Source organism: Sceloporus undulatus, chromosome 3 (assembly GCF_019175285.1).
Source record: "Sceloporus undulatus isolate JIND9_A2432 ecotype Alabama chromosome 3, SceUnd_v1.1, whole genome shotgun sequence".
NCBI lineage: Eukaryota > Metazoa > Chordata > Lepidosauria > Squamata > Phrynosomatidae > Sceloporus > Sceloporus undulatus.
The window spans coordinates 18,932,557-18,948,322 of record NC_056524.1 but is presented as its reverse complement, the minus strand read 5'-3'; the positions used below and the strand labels follow the sequence as shown (position 1 = coordinate 18,948,322).

The following is a 15,766-nucleotide window of genomic DNA, read 5'->3' as shown; positions in this document are numbered from 1 at the left end:
CCCAGTTTTGCCACCGCTGCTGATGAAAATGTAAGTGGGATGTGTTAATTAATAATCACACCAGCTATGAAAAGGTGAGAGAACCCTGTGTACAGTTGTTGATTTTTATTTCCCTTTCCAGTTTGTGTAAGGTGTCAGATGCCATCTACTGGGCAAGTGACATGATTGTTCCCAGCAATATAAACCTGACTTTATTCCTGGCACTGTTTCGCCAATATTTGAGGGTTCACCCTACAACTAAGGCAAAATGAGTCATCATGACACCCTAAATGCACCCAAACCTGAAGGCTGGGAATAGAGTTGCCAGAGATCAGGGCCTGATCCTGAGGTCCAAAACACACTGTAAAAATAATCCAGTTTGAGACTGCTTTCGCTGCCCTGGCTCAATGCTAGGGAATTCTGGGAACTGTAGTTTTGTGAGACATAGTTTATAGTGTCACGATAAACTACAATTCCCAGAATTCCCTAGCACTGAGCCAGGGCATTTAAAGCAGTCTCAAACTGGATTATTTTGCAATGTGTAATGGATCAATACTTCCAGTTTTTGCTGACCACCTCCAATTAGAGACAAAGGTGCAAATTCTCCAGTTTTAATGGGCTCAGGTCTAGGAAGAGAAAAAGACTGTGTCCAAACCTCTAGCTAAGCTAGCAGAGCAGGAGCTTGTTACCATTTGCAAGCTTTAATTGATCTTTTGCTGTAACTTGCTTACATATACTTCCTCTTTCCTTCCCAGTCATTGTGGTGCTAGGGCTCACCCTCCACTCTCCTCTGCATCCACCTTTGCTAGAAGCAAGCAGGTTAGACTAAATATTCCTGATCCCATCTCCTTCAGGAAGTGAAAAGGAATAATCTTCATTTCACCTTGATATGGGAATAGCCCTTTTACCTAAGAGTTTTGTCTTAATTTCCAAAGAGGAAAATACATTCTCTGTATGACTATGGTTTGAACAACAAGCTATGTGCAACTGAGGTTGGTACTTAATGCATAATGCTTAAAGACATCACTAGCAGCCTAGGTCTCAGGTTTTGGCCTGGAGACCTCAGGGTCTGGGGTGGTCCTACACTGGCAACCCTAACTGGGAAGACCCAAGCCAGGAGCAAGCCTGCTGCTAATCAGACTTGGCAGTATTGAATCAGAATCATAGAGTTGGATAACCTCAAGGGCTATCCACTCCAACCCCCTGCCATGCAGGAACTCACAATCAAAGTGACAGATGGCCATCCAGCCTCTTTTTAAAACCTCCAAAGAAGGAGACTTCACCACAATCCGAGAGAGTGTGTTCCACTACTGGACAGAGAATAGGACCCAGCCCATTGTTCTGGGTCCTATTCTCTGGAGCAGCAGAAAACAAGCTTGCTCCATCCTCAATATGACATCCCTTCAAATACTTAAACAGGTCTATCATATAACCCCTTGACCGTCTCTTCTCTAAGCATATCCAGCTCCCTACATCTCTCCTCATAGGGCATGGTTTCCAGACCCTTCACCATTTTAGTCACCCTCCTTTGGACATGCTCCAGTTTCTCCACAGCCTTTTTAAATTGTGGGGCCCAGAACTGGACACAGTATTCCAGGTAAGGCCCGACCAAAGCAGAAAAGAGGGGCACTATTACTTTCCTTGATCTAGACCCTATACTTCTATTGATGAAGCCTAAAATTGCATTGGCCTTTTTAGCTGCCGCATGAGATAGGATCAAGGGTATGACTAAATATATTTCCTCTTATGCTCCCAACTAATTTTAGGTCCAAGCAAAAGGCAGCAAATGACCAGTTGTTTTATTTATTTACTTGCGGCAGGTATTTCCAAAGTGCTAACATCTACAGATTTAAAAGCACCATACTACATAAAGCAAGTGGTACAAAAGAAAGCAATACAATTAAAAAAAAATTAAAGCAGACATATGATATAAGTCTAAAATGAGCAAGTAAAAAATTTGACCTGGAGCCAGAATAATTGCAAGCTCAACACCAATAAGAATTTCCATTACTTATCATATAACTGTTGCTTTCCATTGTGGAATTAAAATATAGGAAAAGGCTCTTCTAATTTCTGCCTATAGTTTCATCACTTAGCAAACTTTCCCCTTCCTTTTTTGTAGTTATTCCAGTGGAGATGCTGAAGATCCTTTTTGGATCCCTTTGATCCTTATTCCAGAGCTGCTGGAGACACTGATCCATCTGAAAACTGCACATCCATAAAGCATTTTCCATCCTGAGACACTGTTCCAGTTTTCAAATTTTGTTCTTCCTAGAATAGAAATACTGTATGATGGAAAAAGGCTAGGCAATAGCGCCACCGCGCGTCTGGAAAGTGCAAATGAACAAGCAAACATACCAAGTGCACAAAACAGTGACACCTTTATGGGGCCAAAATCAATGCAAAATGCACATTTTTGTGGATTTGGGGTGTTATTGTATTTTGCTACATGGCCAGCAACACGGCTGCCCTTGGGTATGTTTTCTGGACAAGCAAACATAAATATTTCCTTTGCTACAAATGCAAGTAATGCAGAACTGCAGAACTGAAAGAAATCATATACTGTAAATCTAATCCAGACTGCAGAAATAATCCAGTTTGAGTCCACTTCAATTGCTCTGGCTCAGTGCTAGGGAATTCTGGGAACTGTACTTTTTGTGAGACATTCAGCCTTCTCTGTTAGAGAGCTCTGATGCCACAACAAACTACAATTCCCAGAATTCCATAGCATTCAACCTGGATTATTTCTACCGTCCAGATGCAGCCAGAGGCAGTTAAATGCCTCACAAAACTACAAAGCCCAGGATTCCACAGCATTTTTGATCCATGGCAATTTAAGCCTCATCAAACGGTATTACTTCTGCAGTGCTATACTATTTATCTTTAATTGATATTAAATGTATTATATTAAATTATATTATAATGCATTACATTTATATATAAATTTATATATGTGTGTGTGTGTGTGTAATTATATTTTGTACATATTTGCTGTACTAAAATCATTATATATATATTTTATATTAAATTTGTATATTTGCTATGCTAAAATCTTTCACACACACACACACATATATATACATATATGTTTGCTATACTGTACTAAAATATTTCGTGTATACTGTAATTTATTTATATTAATTTAATATATTTGCTATACTAAAATATTTCATATATATTAATAAATTTGTTATATTAAAATCTTTTTATATATAAATACATTAATTTATTTGCTGTACTAAAATATTTCATAAATATATATATATATTAATTTGTTATATTAAAATATTTCATATATATATATTAATTTATTTACTGTACTAAAATATTTCATATATATATATATATATTTATTGTATATATTTTATATATATATATATATATATATATATATATTAATTTAGTATATTTGTTAAACTAAAATCTTTCATATATATATATATATATATATATATTAAATTAGTACATTTGCTATACACTGGTACCCCGGGTACGAAAGGACCGGGTTACGAAATATTCGGATACGAAATCGCCCTTGGAAAAACTGATTCGGGTTACGAAGATGTTTCGCGGTTACGCATTCTTTCGGCGCGAAATTCAAATGATGCAAACTGCATCTACTCGCTTTCCAGGGATTTCCAGGGCTAACGGTTGGCTTAGCTGTGGCGGAGCGATTTTGAATTTCGTTAGGCAGCAGTGATTGGCTTGCGAAATCAAGCCCATCAATTGGATTGGCTAACAAATTGGGGGGGGGTGGCTTTGCCTTGAGAAATAAAAGCCGGCTTCCATTGATCTGCCCCCTTTGTCTGGCCCTTGGACTTCTGAGAGAAAGACTTCATTGGAGCTCTTGACTCTTGGTTGCGGTTCAGACTGTTCCTGGGTTTCTGCCTTGGGACTTTTGGAATTTTTTGGCTTCTGCCATACAGTTTTTCGGATCAAGGACGGCATTCAGCAATTTCTCTACCGGTAAGTGAGGATTTTTTACCTTCTTCTTGTGTGGTGGACTGGGCTGAGACAGTGTGACCATGCTTTGGCTGTGGGGTGCTGGTTGTTGTTGTTGTTGTTGTGTTTTTTTTTAAAGTGTGGATGTGGGTTTTGCTACTGGCACTGCTCTAATGTGTGGATTATGGCCTGATGTGCTGCCTTGATTTTTCTGGGGTTTTTTCCCTTTTAGGGTGCCCTGCTCTAATGTGTGGATTATGGCCTGGATGTGCTTGCTTGATTTTTTCTGGGGTTTTTTTCCTCTAGGGTGCCATGCTCTAATGTGTTGATTATGGCCTGGGATGTGCTTGCTTGATTTTTGGGGGTTTTTTCCCTTCTAGGTTGCCATGCTAATGTGTGGATTATGGCGGATTTGCTTGCTTGATTTTTCTGGGGGGTTTTTTTCCCTTCTAGGGTTGCCATGCTCTTAATGTGTGGATTATGGCCTGGAGTGTGCTGCCTTGATTTTTCTGGGGGGGTTTTTCCCTTTTGGGTGCCATGCTCTAATGTGTGTTATGGCCTGGCTGTGCTGCCTTTGATTTTTTGGGGGTTTTTTTCCCTTTCTGGTGCCATGCTCTAATGTGTGGATTATGGCCTGGATGTGCTTGCTTGATTTTTCTGGGTTTTTTCCCTTTAAGGGTGACATGCTTCTAATGTGTGGATATGGCTGGCTGTGTTGCGCCTTGATTTTTTTGGGGGTTTTTTTTTCCCTTCTAGGGTGCCCATGCTCTAATGTTGGATTTATGGCCTGGATGTGCTTGCTTGATTTTTCTGGGTTTTTTTTCCCTTAAGGGGGTGACATGCTCTAATGTGTGGATTATGGCCTGGATGTGCTGCTTGCTTTTTGGGGGTTTTTTTCCCTTTCGGGTGCCATTCTCTAATGTGTGGTTATGGCCTGGATGTGCTTGCTTGATTTTCTGGGGTTTTTTTCCCTTTTAAGGGTGACCATGCTCTAATGTGTGGATTATGGCCGGATGTGCTTGCCTTGATTTTTTGGGGTTTTTTCCCTTCTAGGGTGAATGCTCTAATGTCGTGGATTATGGTCCTGGATGTGCTTGCTTTGATTTTCTGGGGTGTTTTTTTCCCTTCTGGGTGCCATGCTCTAATGTGTGGATTATGGCCTGGATGTGCTGCCTTGATTTTTTGGGGTTTTTTCCCTTCTAGGGTGCCATGCTCTCTAATGTGTGGGATTATGGCCTGGCCTGGATGCTTGCTTTATTTTTCTGGGGTTTTTTTCCCTTTAAGGGTGACATGCTCTTATGTGTGGATTATGGCCTGGATGTGCTGCCTGATTTTTTGGGGGTTTTTTCCCTTCTAGGGTGCCATGCTCTATGTGTGGATTATGGCCTGGTGTGCTTGCTTGATTTTTCTGGGGTTTTTTTCCCTTTAAGGTTTACATGCTCTAATGTGTGGATTATGGCCTGGATGTGCTGCCTTGATTTTTTGGGGGTTTTTTTCCCTTCTGGGTGCCATGCTCTAATGTGTGTGGATATGGCCTGGATGTGCTTGCTTGATTTTTCTGGGGTTTTTTTCCCTTTAAGGGCGACATGCTCTAATGTGTGGTTATGGCCGGATGTGTCGCCTTGATTTTTTGGGGGGTTTTTTTTTTCCCTTCTAGGGTGGTGACATGCTCTAATTGTGTGGATTATGGCCTGGTGTGCTTGCTTGATTTTCTGGGGTTTTTTTTTTCCTTTTAGGGTGTTGCCATGCTCTAATGTGTGGATATGGCCTGGATGTGCTTGCTTGATTTTTCTGGTGTTTCTTCTTTTAGGGGGTGACATGCTCTAATGTGTGGATTATGGCCTGGATGTGCTGCTTGAATTTCTGGGTTTTTTTCCCTTTAAGGGTGACATGCCTCATGTGTGGTGTATGTGATAGGCCTGGATGTGCTGCCTTGATTTTTTGGGGGGTTTTTTCCCTTCTAGGGTGCCATGCTCTAATGTGTGGATTATTCTGGCCTGGATGTGCTTGCTTGATTTTTTGGGGTTTTTTTCCCTTTAAGGTGGACATGCTCTAATGTGTGGATTATGGCCTGGATGTGCTGCCTTGATTTTTGGGGGTTTTCTTCTTTTGGGTGACATGCTCTAATGTGTGGATTATGGGCCTGGATGTGCTTGCTTGATTTTTCTGGGTTTTTTTTCCCTTTAAGGGTGACATGCTCTATGTGTGGATTATGGCCTGGATGGGCCTTGATTTTTTGGGGGTTTTCTTCTTTTAGGGTGACCTGCTCTAATGTGTGGATTATGCCTGGTGTGACTTTGCTTGATTTTTCTGGGGTTTTTTCCTTTTAGGGTGCCCTGCTCTAATGTGAGGATTATGGCCTGGATGTGCTTGCTTGATTTTCTGGGTTTTTTTCCCTTTAGGGTGACATGCCTCTAATGTGTGGATTATGGCCTGGATGTGCTGCCTTGATTTTTCTGGGTTTTTTCCCTTTAGGGTGCCATGCTCTAATGTGTGAATTATGGCCCTGGATTTGCTGCTTGATTTTTCTGGGGTTTTTTCCCTTTAGGGTGCCATGCTCTAATGTGTGGATTATGGCCTGGATGTGCTGCCTTGATTTTTTGGGGGTTTTCTTCTTTTAGGGTGACCTGCTCAAGTGTGTGGATTATGGCCTGGATTGTGCTGCCTTGATTTTCTGGGGTTTTTTTCCTTTAAGGTGACCTGCTCTAATGTGTGGATTATGGCCTGGATGTGCTGCTTGATTTTTCTGGGTGTTTTTCCCTTCTAGGGTGCATTGCTCTAATGTGTGGATTATGGCCTGGATGTGCTGCCTTGATTTTTCTGGGGGTTTTTTTCCCTTTAAGGGTGACATGCTCTAATGTGTGTGGTTATGGCCTGGATTGTGCTGCCTTGATTTTTCTGGGTTTTTTTCCCTTTAAGGGTGACATGCTTCTAATGTGGGATTATGGCTCTGGATGTTGCTCTGCCTTGATTTTTGGGGGTTTTTCCTTCTAGGGTGCCATGCTCTATGTGTGGATTATGGCTCTGGATGTGCTTTGCTTGATTTTTTGGGGGTTTTTTTCCCTTCTAGGGTGCCATGCTCTAATGTGTGGATATGGACCTGGATGTGTTGCTTGATTTTTCTGGGGGTTTTTTTCCCTTCTAGGGTGCCATGCTCTAATGTGTGGATTATGGCCTGGATGTGCTGCCTTGATTTTTTGGGGGTTTTTTCCCTTCTAGGGTGCCATGCTCTAATGTTGTGGATTATGGCCTGGATGTGCTTGCTTGATTTTTTGGGGGTTTTTTTCCCTTCTAGGGTGCCTAGCTCTAATTTGGATTATGGCCTGGATGTGCTGCCTGATTTTTTGGGGGTTTTTTCCCTTCTAGGGTGCCATGCTCTAATGTGTGGATTATGGCCTGGATGTGCTTGCTTGATTTTTCTGGTGTGTTTTTCCCTTCTAGGGTGCCATGCTCTATGTGTGGATTATGGCCTGGATATGTGCTGCTTGATTTTTGGGGGGGTTTTTTCCCTTCTAGTGCCATGCTCTAATGTGTGGATTATGGCCTGGATGTTGCTTGCTTGATTTTTCTGGGGTTTTTTTCCCTTTAAGGGTGACATGCTCTAATGTTTGGATTTGCGCCTGGATGTGCTGCCTTTAGTTTTTGGGGGTTTTTCCCTTTAGGGTGCCATGCCTCTATGTGTGCGATTATGGCCTGGATGTGCTTGCTTGATTTTTCTGGGGTTTTTTTTCCCTTTAAGGGTTGACATGCTCTAATGTGTGGATTATGGCCTGGATGGTGCTGCCTTGATTTTTGGGGTTTTTTTTTTCTTTTAGGGTGGCATGCTCTTAATTGGGGATGATGGGCTTCATTTGCTGCTTTGATTTCCCATGGCTGTCCTTGTTTTCAAAGTGTGGGAGTGTGGCTTCAAAAATTTTTCCTTGTTCCCATGTGGGACAGAGAGTCTCACATAGGCTTGCTTTTTCTGATTTTGGGGATGCTTGGGTTGCTTTCTTCTATGGCTGCTGTTTTTAAAGTGTGGAGTGTGGCTTTTAAAAGTTTTCTTTGGTCCATGTGGGAAGAGAGTCTCACCATAGGCTTGCTTTTTTCTTATTGGGGGGGATGCTGGGTTGCTTTCTTCTATGGCTGCTGTTTTCAAAGTGTGGAGTGTGGCTTTTAAACTTTTTCCTTTGGTCCCATGTGGGACAGAGAGGCTCACCATCGGCTTGCTTTTTTCTGATTTGGGGGATGCTGGGTTGCTTTCTTCTATGGCTGCTGTTTTCAAAGTGTGGAGTGTGGCTTTGGCCTACTGTATGGGTTTGTGTTTTGGTTCTTTGGCCATGGGATGTGATGATTTGTGAGTGAGTGTGGTCTGGTGTGGACTTTTTGCAAAGTTGGGCCAGAGAGTGTGACCATGGGGGTGGGGTGGTGGGGGGTGGTTTTCCAATTGTGGCTTTTGCTATTGTCCTGTGCCTTTTGTCCTTTTTAGGCTTGAGCTATGGCTCCCACGCCAAGCGTGTTGAGGAAAGAAGGGGCTCCCTTGTCCTTGGAGGACAAGAAGGACATCAGTGCCAAAGCACGAGAGGGGCGTGCGCTTGGTTGGACATTGCCAAGGAGTATGGACGCAAACCCCTTCCACCATTGCACTGTCCTCAAGCAAAAGGAAGCAATCAGGCTGTCGTGGCTCCAGCGAAAGGCGTGACGACCATCGCCAGCAGCGAACCCGAGGCACAGGAGATGGAGCGCCTGCTTCTCCTCTGGTCAAGGAAAAGGAGCGAGTCGGGGACACTTTGACCACCGTCGGTCATCTGCGAGAAGGCCACCGCCATCTACGAAGACCTGGCCAGCAAGGAGGCAGGCGAAGGAACTTCTTCGCAGAGAGGAGGCCAGCCACCCTGGACTTCAGGCATCACTGGCTGGTTCGACAGGTTCAAGAAGAGGACGGATCCACTCTGTCGTCCGCCACGGCGGCGTCCAGCGCGACACCAGGCCGCCGAAGCATTCTCGTCGCTTTCAAGGCATGGTGGAGGAGGAAGGCTACGTCCCGCAACAAGTCTTCAACTGCGACGAGACGGGCCCCTTCTGGAAGAAGAGCCTCGCGCCCTACATCAGCCGGAGGAGAGGAGGACTGCAGGCCACAGCCATTAAGGATGCGCTTCACCCTTGCGTTGTGTGCCATGCCAGCGGGGCTGTAAGGTCCAGCCCCTGTTTGTTTACCACTCGGAGATCCAGGGCCTTCAAGGCACCCAACGTCGAAGGCCAGGTTACCAGTGATTGTGCGCTCCAACGGCCGCGCATGGGGACACGCCTCCTGTTCGTCGATGGTATAAACAGCGTCTTTGCCCCGAAGTGAGCGTTTCTCGGTTGAGGAAGGATTTGCCTCTTGAAGTGCTCCTCCTCTTGGACAATGCTCCTCTCATCCCTGCATGGCCCTGGAAGGACATCCTCGCGAGTTCCTCCTTCGTCAAGGTTCCGTTTTCTGCCGCCCAACACGACCTCCCCTCCTGCAACCCATTGGACCAGCAGGTGATCGCCCAACTTCAATAAGGTTCTACACCAACACCTGTTCAAGCCGTTTTGCTTCGTGTGATCCCGAGAGCACACAGCTGACCCTTCTTGTGAGTTCTGAAGCACTTTTTGACATCTGTGGTGTGCTTGAAGTGGTGGACTTTGCCTGGCAGGCGATCAGCAGGCGCAACTTCTGATTGCTGCATGGAGGAATTCTTGTGGCCTGATTGCTCCTTTCCTTGGAAGGGTTCACAGCTTGAGGGTTTGCTGAGCCAGGTGAAGAGGAGAGGTGCACGAGATCGTTATCCATCGAAGGTCCCTGGGACTCGGGTGGACAACGACGACGTGGTAGGAACTGCTCGGGACAACAACGTGGACTGACGACAGGGACCTAAGGCCTTGCTGGCGATTTTTTGCAACACTCTGCCGTGGCGAGGCGTGTCTCACTTCGACAGGGGCCTAGCATGGGAGGCTGCGGTTGGGCATCTTGCCAACGGTCAGACATTAAAGACATTCTTAGGCATTCCACATGTGGCTTCCTTTTGTGGGAGCACCACCCTGAGCAGGTGCTGACCAGCCATCATTGCCCATTTCGATAATTGTCTGCCTTAGCCATTTTAATAACCTGCCTTTAAGGGCCGTGCAAAGCAGACATCCTTGGACCGTTCTTCTACTAGAGATGGAGACCGTCATCCAGAGGCAAAAGGTGATCCTTAAAAAAACACCAATAATTTTTTTTCTAATTGTTATTTTTTTTTAATTGTTGGCATTGGCTAATTGGCTTGACTTGGTTTAATTTTTTTGATTGTTTTAAATTGGCTGAAGTGGTTTTTTTAAATTGCTTGACTTGGCTTTTTTGAAGTGGTTTTAATTGCCTTGAATTGGTTAATTTGGCTTTTTGGGCTGCCCTCTCCTCCTCCTGCTCCTCCTCCTCCTGCTCACTCCGAGATTGCCAGGACCAGCACCGGTAAGAAAAACACTTTTTTTTCTTTTCCTTTAGAATGCGCCTTGACATGGGTTTGCATTTTTCAGATTTTGGGTTTCTGGCCTTTGGGTTTGGTTCCTGGGGTGGTATGGTCATTTGTTGTGATGTTTGAGAGTTGGTGTTGTGGGTTGTGAGTTTTGCAGTGTGGCCTTGATTTGATGTGGCCCATAGAGTGTGACATATTTTCTTTTTTGATTGTTGGTTTGCTTTGGTCTGCAGTGATTGATTTGAGAGCAGCTCCTCCTCCTCCTTTCCCTCCTCACTCTGATTGCCCAAGACCAGCAACACTTTTTTCTTTCTCCTTTTAAATGGGCCTTCCATGTTTTGCTGTTCAGATTTGGGTGTTTCTGGCCTTGGGTTTGAGTTCTGGTTGGTTTGGTATGGTCCATTGTTGTGTTGTATTTGATAGTGTGGGATGTTGGGTTTGCCTTTTTCAAGTCTGGCCTGGATTTGATGTGGCCATAGAGTGTTTCCCATGGGTTGGTTTTTTTTAAATTTTGGGTGCTTTGGTGATGGAGTTATGTATTTTGAGGTGTGGGATGTTGTGGGGTTTTGCCTTTTGCGTCTGGCCTGGATTTGATGTGGGCCTTTAGAGTGTGCCCATGGGGTTGGTTTTTTAATTTTTGGGGTTTTGCTTTGGTGTGGGTTTGTGATTTTGTGATTTGAGAGTTTGTGGATGTGTGGTTTGCCTTTTTCAGTCCTGGCCTGGCTTTGATGTGGGCCATTTAGGTGTGCCCATGGGGTTTTGTTTTTCTTTTTTAAATTTCGTGTGGTGCTTTGGTGATGGAGTGTGATGTTTGAGAGTGTGGTATGTGGGTGTTTGCTTTTGCAAGTCTGGCCTGGATTTGATGCGGGCCATAGTAGTGTGACCATGGGTTGGTTGTTTTTTTTAAAATTTGGGGTTGCTTTGGTGATGGGAGTTGATTTTGATAGTGGTGGGATGTGGGTGTTTGCCTTTTGCCAGTCTGGGCCTTGTCTTTGATGCGGCCATTAGAGTGTGCCCATGGGGTTGTTTTTTTTTAAATTTGGGTTTTGTTTTGCTTTGGTGTTATGGAGTGTTATGAATTTGTTTGAGATGTGTGGGATGTGGGTTGTTTGCCTTTTTGCAAGTCTGGCTGGATTTGTCGGGCCATTTAGTTTAGTTGTGCCATGGGTTGGTTTTTAAAATTTGGGGTGCTTTGTTGTGATGTGTGTAGTGATGATTTGAGAGGTGGGATGTGGGGTTTGCCTTTTGCATGTCTGGTCCTGGATTTGATGTGGGCCATAGAGTTGTGCCCATGGGGTTGGTTTTTTAAATTTGGGGTGTGCTTTGGTGATGGTATGATGATTTTGGAGTGTTGGATGTGTGGTTTGCCTTTTTCAATGTCTTGGCCTGGATTTGACTTGTGTGGACACTTACTATTAGATGTGTTGCATGGGGTTTGTTGGTTTTTTTAAATTTGGGTGTTTCCTTGTGATATGGGAGTTGAACGTTGGGAGAGTATAGTGATGATTTGGAGCGTGTGGTCGCTATGTGGGGTTTTGCCTTTTGCAAGTCTGGCCTGGCTTGATGTGCGGCCATAGAGGTTGCTACAATGGGTTGCTTTTTTTAAATATATGGGGTTGCTTTGGTGATGGTGCTCTGCGAGTGATATGATTGAGGAGTGTGGGATGTGTATCGGTTTGCTTTCTGGCAAGTTGGGCCATGGCTTTGATGGCTGTGGGCATTAGCGTGTGCTCCATGTGTGGTTGCTTTTTTAACTTGGGGTGCTTGCTTTGGTGATGGGATAGAGTGATGATTTTTTTGAGGAGCTGTGGGTTGTGGGGTTTGCCTTTTGCAAGTCTGGACTGGATTTGATGCGGGACATTAGGAGCTGTGGCCCATTGGGGTTGGTTTTTAAAATATTGGGGTGCTTTGGTGGACCTGGGATCTATCTATTTATGGGACGTGATGATTGCTGATTCTTGAGAGTGTTGGGATGTGGTGGGTTATGCCTTTTGAAGTCTGGGCCCTGGCTTTGATGTTGGCCACTTATTAGAGTGTGTCTCCATGGGGTGCTTTTTTAAATTTTGGGGTGTGTTGTTTTCGTTTGCTCTTTGGTTTTGATGGGAGCCAGTGATTGATTGAGGTCCTTTTATCGTTTTTGTGGGACCTGTTGGGGTTTGCCTTTTGGCAAATTGGCATGGATTTGATGCGGGGGCCATAGAGTGTGACCATTGGGGTTGTGGTTGCGTTTTGTGTAAAAATTTGGTGGTGTTTGGTAGTGAGGTCGGGATAGAGTGATGTATTTGATTGAGTGTGGGATGTGGGTGTTTCTGCTCTTTTGCAAAGTCTGGCCCCCTCCTGGATTTGGATGTGGGCCATAGCGTTGTGCCCATGGGCGATGAGTTTTTTTAAATTTGGGGTATACTGTGATGGGATAGTGATGATTTTTGAGAGTGTGGGCATGTGGTGTCGTTTTGCTTTTGCAAAGTCTGGGCCTGGATTGCATGTGGGCCCATACGATGTTTCTTGTGTCCCATGGGAGGATTTGGTTTTTTTTAAATTTGGGTTGGTTGCTTTAAAGGTTGTATTTTGGAAATTGTGATATCTGGCACTGTGATGATTTGAGAGTCACCATGTGTGGGTTGTGGGGGGGGGGTTTGCCTTTTGCACTGTTATGTGCCTCTCTGGATTTGATTTGTGTGTGCCATTAGAGTTGTGTGCCCGATTGGTGCTTGCTTTTGTCATTGGATTGGTGTGATGCCATTGCAGAGTGTTCAACCTTGGGGTGGTTGGTGTGCTTTGGTGATGGGAGGATGTTTTTGAGAAGCTCATTCTCTCCTCCTGCCTGTCTCCGACAGAAGCCAGAGAACCCGCAAAGCTCACGAAAAAACATTTTTTTCTTTATCCTTTAGAAAACTTTTAGAATGGACCTGCCAGCAGTCATTCGTTAGCTAATTAGTGCCTGAGCAACTTTGTTATACATTGTTTGTATCGTATGGTACTTCGCTTAAAAGGCCTTCTTATTGTGCCTTTTGTTTTGGGACTGCAGGTTCAGACTGAGGGTCCTGGCCGCATTAGTCTATTCTTCACTGGGTAACTAAAAACTCGCTTCGGGTTTTACGAAATTTCGGGCTCTTACTGAAAAAAAGCTAGCGGACGCGAATTAAATTCATTTCGTTAAAACCCGGGCTTGGCCGGGCTCTGTGCTTTTTGGTGCTTCCAGAATCCTTTGGTACCAGTTTTACTAAAACATATTTACACCACCCACTACCTTATATATTATAACTTATTTGGCGTAACCAAAATTGTTTTCATATCTATACTATATATATATATTTGCTATACTCAAATATTCCGATATCTATATATATATCTTTGCTCTACTGTTTCATATATTATATATATATCTATATACACACATACACACACAAGTATCCTATATATTATATATTATATATTACGGTGTGCTTGTTTGTATATCTATATTATTATGGCTTTTTATTTTGCTACACAGTAACAAAACTTATAATATCTATATATATATCTACTCTATATGTAATATATATATCATATATCAGCTCTATGTTGCTACACTAAATATAGCTTGCCTTGTTTTTCCCCTCCATTGTATGGGGCAAGCGACCATTTTGTAAACCCAGTTAATTTTTATTATTAAAACTGCTATTTTTTTGTAAATTAATTGAATAATAATAACAACCACTAACCATAAAATTAAAAGCCCTTCCGAATGCGAACCTCAGAATGAAGCTCGGGAAAGGCCGCCGCTGTCTACATCTATAGATTACAAGGGTCTATGCAGAAGCGGAGCACAGTGAGGCTTCCTTAGTTTCGGCCGCGCCTAGTATATTCTTGCCTAGAAGAAAGAAGAAGACCTTAGTAGAAAGAAGAAGGAAGGCTTCGAAGAAGCGGAGGGAGGAGTGGAGGAAGGCGGGGGCACTGGGCCAAGGAGGGAGGGTTCGGTCCCCTGTGCAGCGACGTCCAACGAAAAACAAAAACAGCCGACCTCAGCGGACGAAGGAACGGGGAAAAGGCGCTGCCCTTAGTCGCCATTTTGGTATTTGTGTGTGAGTGACCGGAAAAGAAGAAAAAGAACCGGCCAATTAAGGCGGCGGGTGGTGGGGCGTGTTTTCTTGGTTCTTCGTTAGGGGGCGTGGCCTCCCCCTCGATAAAAAAACTCCCGCCATTTTGTTGGCGGGAGGTGGTTCCTTGGCCGTTCTCATTGGCTGAGAGCGGGAGCTCGCGACCACAGGTAAACGGTGAGGGGGCGGGGGCGGTCTGGGGGGGGCTAAGGGGAGGGGGGGCTGGCCTGGCTAATTGGGCCCTGCGAACTGAGAAAGAAAGCTACAAAACTGGTCCGGGTGGTGGGGCTGGGGATTATATTTTGTTGCTCCCTAAAGGAAGCCCTGAGGGCAGGGAATGGGGTGGCTTCATACAGTCAAAAAGGACATGGTTTCCCAAATTATGGAGCCCCCTGCCATGGTGTTTCCTGGGCTTGGATCTCTCCAGCGTGGGGGGTATTTGTCATTGCTTTCCTTTGAGGCTGAGACGCTGTCTGAGGGACAGTGTGCCTTACTTACTTACATGCCCAAGTCAGGCCCAATGGGCTTTTCCATGGTTAACCAGGCAGATTTGAAACCTGGTCTCCCAGAGTCATAGTCCCAAGCCGTCCTCAAAACAATCACACCAGGCTAGGTAGGTGAACACAATAATAATAATAATATAATAATACTGTATTTATATTCCACCTTTCCCAGGATGGGAATCAAGGAACAAATTATAGACCAAAGTATAAAGCATTTTTAAATAAAAAAACAGGATCAGCGTTTGTATAATACCCTTTATTAGGACCATTAAGAAGAGGCAAGGAACGGAAATGGCAGATGACAAACAGTTCCCTTCTCTTGTATCTCTTTATTTGGTTTGGTTTCCTTTATTTATCACAGTATGTAATGCACCTTTTATGAGACTCATTGCAGAGAAAATGGTGTTGGTGTGGCGATGGGCAAAGGAGCAGTAAAAGGCCATAGTAAGGTCCATTATTGAACCGACGAAGAAAGGAAGGTAATTGCTGGTTTTATATTTACTGTTATCAAAGATTGAACTCGCCAGAGCATTTGCAATAAAAGGATTCACTCCAACCTCAGCTTATTAGGGTTTAATCAGCCAGCCAAATAGCGCCGCTGAGCTGAGCAGGTTAAAGGTGGCTGGCTGGGCTAATGAAGATACATGAGCTTTTTTTTTAGAGCTTAACTTTGACTTCCCACAATGGGTTAGTCTTCACTAGGGCAATAAAGCTATCTGAACCTCCTTTCTGTTCTCGACAGAATAACCCTGAGAGGTTTTTGATTCATTTGCTTGTCTAATCAGTGTTGGCTTACAGTGACCCT

General features: G+C 44.1%; 1 long non-coding RNA gene across 1 annotated transcript in view; it reads right to left on the bottom strand.

Annotated features, from left to right (window-relative positions):
* Positions 1-1,759: 1,759 nt before the first annotated feature.
* Positions 1,760-15,766, bottom strand: part of LOC121926159 — a 14,459-nt gene continuing 452 nt past the window's right edge. Inside the window, exon 2 of the long non-coding RNA XR_006102983.1 lies at positions 1,760-2,250. This is a non-coding gene — a long non-coding RNA (uncharacterized LOC121926159). The remainder of the gene's footprint in view (positions 2,251-15,766) is intronic.